Source organism: Rhea americana, unplaced genomic scaffold (genome assembly GCF_003343005.1).
Source record: "Rhea americana isolate MKP2758 unplaced genomic scaffold, rheAme1 scaffold_80, whole genome shotgun sequence".
In the NCBI taxonomy this organism is placed as follows: domain Eukaryota; kingdom Metazoa; phylum Chordata; class Aves; order Rheiformes; family Rheidae; genus Rhea; species Rhea americana.
Genome location: NW_028186979.1, coordinates 717861 through 723529, shown reverse-complemented (window position 1 = coordinate 723529; position 5669 = coordinate 717861).

The following is a 5669-nucleotide window of genomic DNA, read 5'->3' as shown; positions in this document are numbered from 1 at the left end:
GTAGACATAGTAAAGGTAAGGGGATTTGACCTTCACTTTGAGCATGAAGAGAGTTTTCCCTTTTTTCTTCCCTCCAGCTTTTTGCTCCCTAAGGTAGAAAAAAGGAATGGCTGCCTCAGATTGCTTCCTCTCAGATGAGTGAGATAGAACCAAGTTTGGTCTCATGGAGGGAATGCATTGAGTCATCTTTTGGAGCAGGACAAAGCCTGAGAACAGGTCACCTTGTGAAGGAGAGRGATTCCAAAAGAAGGGACACTATAATTTTTCTCCTGCCCTAAGATACAACATACCAAGTGCTGCTGGTCAGCAGAACAAGGGACTCCAGTAAAACACTTTATTGACTGCATCTGATACATCAGCTCATGTGGAAGAAGAGAGGTTGTGGTATTATACTGAATAAATGCATTTTCTATGTCTATTTGAGGGGTGGAACTTAAAGCAGATACCAGTTATGATTGTTTTATGCTTGGTATAGAAGACTTAACAGGTCTAGAGAAAGCARTGGAGGATCTGGAACAGAGGCTGGTAGCTGAAGCAATTTTATGTAGTGTTGGTTAGCAGATACTCCCTGTAATTGGAGAAACTTCCTTTGCTAGTGCCTGCTGTGTTGAAGATAGCTATGGGATGAATTTTTTTCTTCCTGCCTTCCAGTTCATTTCACTGCCTGCCTGAGTGAGGCCTTCCCTTCTTGGTAMCGAGTGTCTGTAAAAGGGAGGTTGTGGATTGGTTGGGGTGGAAATGACAGGAAAGAAAGTATTTTCCTGCCTTGTCCAGATCACACATTACCTTTGCCACCTCTGTTCATGTCCAGTACATCTCAACCCCAACCGAATGAGAGGTGAAGGAAGAAGGAACAGTTGAGCTTCATGGAAAAGAAGAACCTGCTAAAACTGGAGCTGCCGGATGTGGATGTTGTCCAGCAAAGTCATGCCTTTGTTTTAGTTTTAAGGCAAAGAGATGGAGGGATCATCTCTCTGGGTCTGTTTCTCACTTCTATAGTTTTCTTGATAGAAGGCGCAGAATCGAGGAGTGGCTGTGCATATGTGGCAATATGGAGCTCAAAATCTCTGCAGTGCAGTTGCTCTTTTTCACTCTTTATACAGCTGTGAAGTCAGCAAAGTTGCTTCTAATTCATTGCAACATGACTTTAGAGTCAGTTCCTTTGATTTTGCAGTCTGGGATATTAGTGACCAGACCCACTGTGTTGAAGTATACGTGCATGGGCAGAAAGGTGGACTGGAAATATATTTGCTTTCACATTTAGAAAAAAGTTCTTTCTTTGGGTTTTTTAGAAAAAAAAATAAATCTGACCTGCAAAATAAACCTCTAGTAAGTAATCTCTAGTTGAGATTTTCAAAAGCACTACATGATTTAAGATACATGGTCTCACTAAAAACCTAAGGAGTCTGTGCTTCTAGGCTGCTAACACATATTTGATATGCCTGTTTATATTGGATTCCTTATAGTAGATTCACTGGTAGCATAGCTCAGACTGGAGGGGTGCTTTGGTMTATCATTCCTCCATGACTAAAATGTCAGCCACTGACACGGTCTCAGATATTTTCTGTTTCTGGAACGTGCTTTTTTCAGAACACTGCTTGGAGGTAGCAAAGGGCACTTCCCAGTGGCAGCTTCTGCTGTTTTGGTAACCTGGAGATGTTTGTAAGTCTTGCCTGCTTTGCTCAGAGACAGTAAACATTCAAACAAAATTATGTGCAAGTAATACTCCCTGCAGAAACTCCAAATAGGGCACTGGAACTTCCTAACTCTGCAGCAAATATGCAGCTTACTTCACCACATCTTTCTTATCTAATTATTCTTTTTCTGTTCGTTCACATATTCTAGGCTACCTATTTATTTATTTTTTAAATCAATTTGCCTATGGACATCCTGGAGTCTGTAGAAAAGGTGGGTATTAAGTCTCTCTTCAAGTGCTTAGCCATAAGGTCATTTGTGTAGTAGTATTTGGGTGATACTGTTGTAGTACTTTATAATGCTCTGTACACATGAAATTCCCACTCCTCCTTTTAATACATTTTACTTGTTCCAGATTTTGGGCATCTTACATTATTTTGACCGTTAGATTTCCAGGCTTTGTTCAGCTGGGGCTAAGTCCTTTAGCATTTTTTTGTTTTTATTTAGAAGTATATGGAACTATAAAAATGGCAGGGGTAGAGAATGATAACACTTAATATAACTGCATACAGTTAAAAAGAGGAAGAGTTTTCTATTAACTTAGAAGAATTTTAGACATCAGATTTTATTTGTCCAGATTTTTAGCATTTTTAGCATCCTCAATATTTTGATTGCAGATATCTTTATCTGTAATAAGCATTGTGACTTGATTATATGTACACTGCAGTATAAATTATAGTAGAAAAGGTTTAATCCTTATATATATATATATTATTGGTTATATGTATATAACCAAATGTAGCAAGGTTTCAAAAGAGTCTTTATTAAGTTGTTTGCTGGCCCAGGAAGACAATTTTCATGTGGTGATACTACATATTGATTACAGTTATTAGCTGTAAGGGCAAAGTTAAGGTTGTTGGTTATATAGTCAAATAGTGACTAAAACTGTAGAAACAAATTTGAAACTGAAGTCATCAGTCTGCATCAGAGTATTTTATTGAAAGAAGTGCTCAGGTCTGTAAATAAAATCTTCTTTGGATTATTTTCAGATTATTTGACTGAAGCTCATGAAAAGAGGCTTTGTTTGTTTTATGGATTTATATGAAGTTTCTCTAAAATAATCTATTTATAAGTGGGCCAGTAGATGATATTCAGCCATAGGGGAATTACTAATTTTCTTACTTCTTTTTTATTCTGGAAGAGACGTAAGTCTGACCTGTTGATAAATTAAGTTATATGTTGTCAGGGAGAACACAGCTTGAAAAAGGGAAAATGAGGGTCTAAAGGCAAGCAAAAATTTGCATAATAGTTGCATGTAAAAGTAAAGAGAAGCTATATCACACTATCATATTATTTAAAACTCTTGATTCTGGATGAGAACGTCACAGACAAATGGATGAAATGTAAGTGGAATTGTGTCTGTATTTGTTWCAATTTAAGCATTTGTTTTCCATAAAGGGAACAGCACTGTGCTTTAAGCAAGCAGACTGCCAAACTATACAGGGAAATGATTTTTCAGCAAAACTGTACATGGGAATGATTTTTCAGCAAAAAACTGTATTTGCCAAGATGTAGGTTCAGCCATCTCCAAAATACTAATAGACTTAATTTTATTCTTAAAATAATTCATAAATTTTCTCTGCCCTCCTGCAAAATAATTCATAAATTTTCTCTGCCCTCTTGCAGTTAGAGATTTCATCCATGACGTGGGAGAACCGTGATCAGTTCCTTTTTTTGCCTAAGGGAATCTGAAGACCCATTTTGCAATACCTGAAGGCTGTGGGGCAAGAGGAAGGCTACTTTTGATCTTTCTTTTTGGATCTCTGATTTGGATGTATAATGAGAGGAAGGGAATAACTGTTCCACTACTGCTTAGAAGGTATTTCGATAGAGCTTTTTTCTCTAGAAATTAATTTATGAAGAGAAGCTGACTGTATTTTTGTAAAATACCAATTGATGTACTAAATGGCCCTCTTGTAAGTCTAAATAATATCATCTGGAAACCTTTAAAAATTTTCAGAGTGTAAATCTGAGCCTTGAAAGAGTGAAGGGCTTGTGATTTCATTCATTCTTGAAGAAGGGCCAAAGTAGCCCAGGACTCCCTTTGGCCTTGGTTAGGTGGAGGTCTGCTGACAGAGGAATCCTCTGTTGGCATCAGTTGAAAAGCAAAAGGACCTGATTTTAGCAAGTGGGGCTTGTTGCTCAAAACACAAGTTTTGAAATGGTCCTCCTCCATTTTGCCCCAGAAGCTCAGCTTTGTTGGAAAAGAGAGCAAAAGACGAGTATAAGAGTCATACTGCTTTTAGAAAGGGCTAGGATCTGACAAGCTTTCAATACTTCCACCACAAATAATTGTTCTCCTTAGAGTAATGCTTCTTCCTGAAGTGATGAGAAGTGTTCCAAGGCCAAGAGAATTCAAAGATTATTCTTATATTGAAAGAAAAGAGTGACTTAATCCAGAAATATTTCTGAGAACACTTTGAAACATTCTGGTGCCAGGTGTCTCTTAGAAAGAGCTGGTGCACCCTAAGCCTGCTTTGAGGCAACAGTAAATACATTTTGTGGAAGAAATTGTTATTTTTAATCACTAAAAATTTATAGTATTTGATAATTTTTTAAAAAAATGTTTTCAGCAGGTATCTATAAAGAAAATATTTAATTTTGATATGAAATAGAAATTTTGTGTTAGATGAAACAACATTTATTGTTATTTTTTCAAGGGCAATAACTGAAAAATAGTCCAAGTTGATCTCAGTGTGTTTTATTTTTCAGTTTAGCTGATAAAAAAAAAATCCTTATTTACTGCAGACTATCACCTTGTGATGGATCCCTGTTGTGAAGGCATCCACATGTTTGCAAAGTTATTCTGAATGTACCTGCATAGCCATTCTTACCTCTGAAAAAATAGCAACATTTGAGCTGGCTGCTATAGTTAAAAAAAAAAAAAAAAAAAAAACAGAACAACAACAAAAAAACCCACAAACACTTAGACACTTAGAGAATACCTATCATTACCATTTCCCTTATAACCCTGTTCTGTGTCAAACTGGGGGAAGAAATGGAAAGAGTGGCTGTGCCCACACTTGCCCTCGTTGCCTGGCTCCCATTTCCTCAGTTTTAGAGAAGCTGAGGAAGTTTTAAGACAGTGCCATTCCAATTTTCCTTCTCAGTTCTAAGGAGCTTTCACATGCAGCAAAAACCCTAGGGAATTTTTTATTCTCTAAGGGAACAGCTCACATAGATAACATGTTTTGACTTGGGAATTGAAGTGAATTTGCCTCCTCTTTAAGAGTAGTCAGCAATAGCAAGTGATGTGAAGGAAGAAATATTTTAGCGTAACAGCAGTGGCAGCATAGGAACATCAATCTGCATAGAACTGGTGATGGGATAGTTATAGAACTGTTATAATTCAGGATTTCAGTGTTGTAAAGTGCAAGTTTGTGGAGACCTTTCTATTCTCACTAGGATGAGAAAATGGGAAAGAAAATGACTTTACAAGTTTGGCAGAACAGAGCCTCTGGTGAGAGGCCAGAGGGAATAGTCTGTTTCATTAGGTCAGCTTGATTAAGTAAGTTTTATCAGGAATATTTGTGCTATCATAACAAAGCTGAATAAACAAAGTAGATAAAATTTCCTGAAGAAGCAGAAGTTGAGAACTGTGGGAAGGGAGGACTGTGGATTTGAGGAAAAAGCTGAGGCTGTTGCAGATGACTCGCCATAAATCCTTTCCTGCAGGYTGTTGATTATTACACTGAACCTGGTGGAAGTTCAAAACATACATCACTTTGCAGGATTTGTTTTGCACCATCTAGAGTAGAGATGTGTGACATGTAAGAACATGATCTCAGAGCTGCAGACAATGTTCCCGAGTCTGCTCCTACAATAAAGCACATGAATGTGTGCTTAAATCTCACTAGAATCAAAAAGACGAAAGTAGTTTACTGAACTGGAGCCCAGAAATGGCAAAATAACCCCTTCTTCTCCCTTCTTCTCCCTTCTTCTCCCTTCTTCTCCCTTCTTCTCCCTTCTTCTCC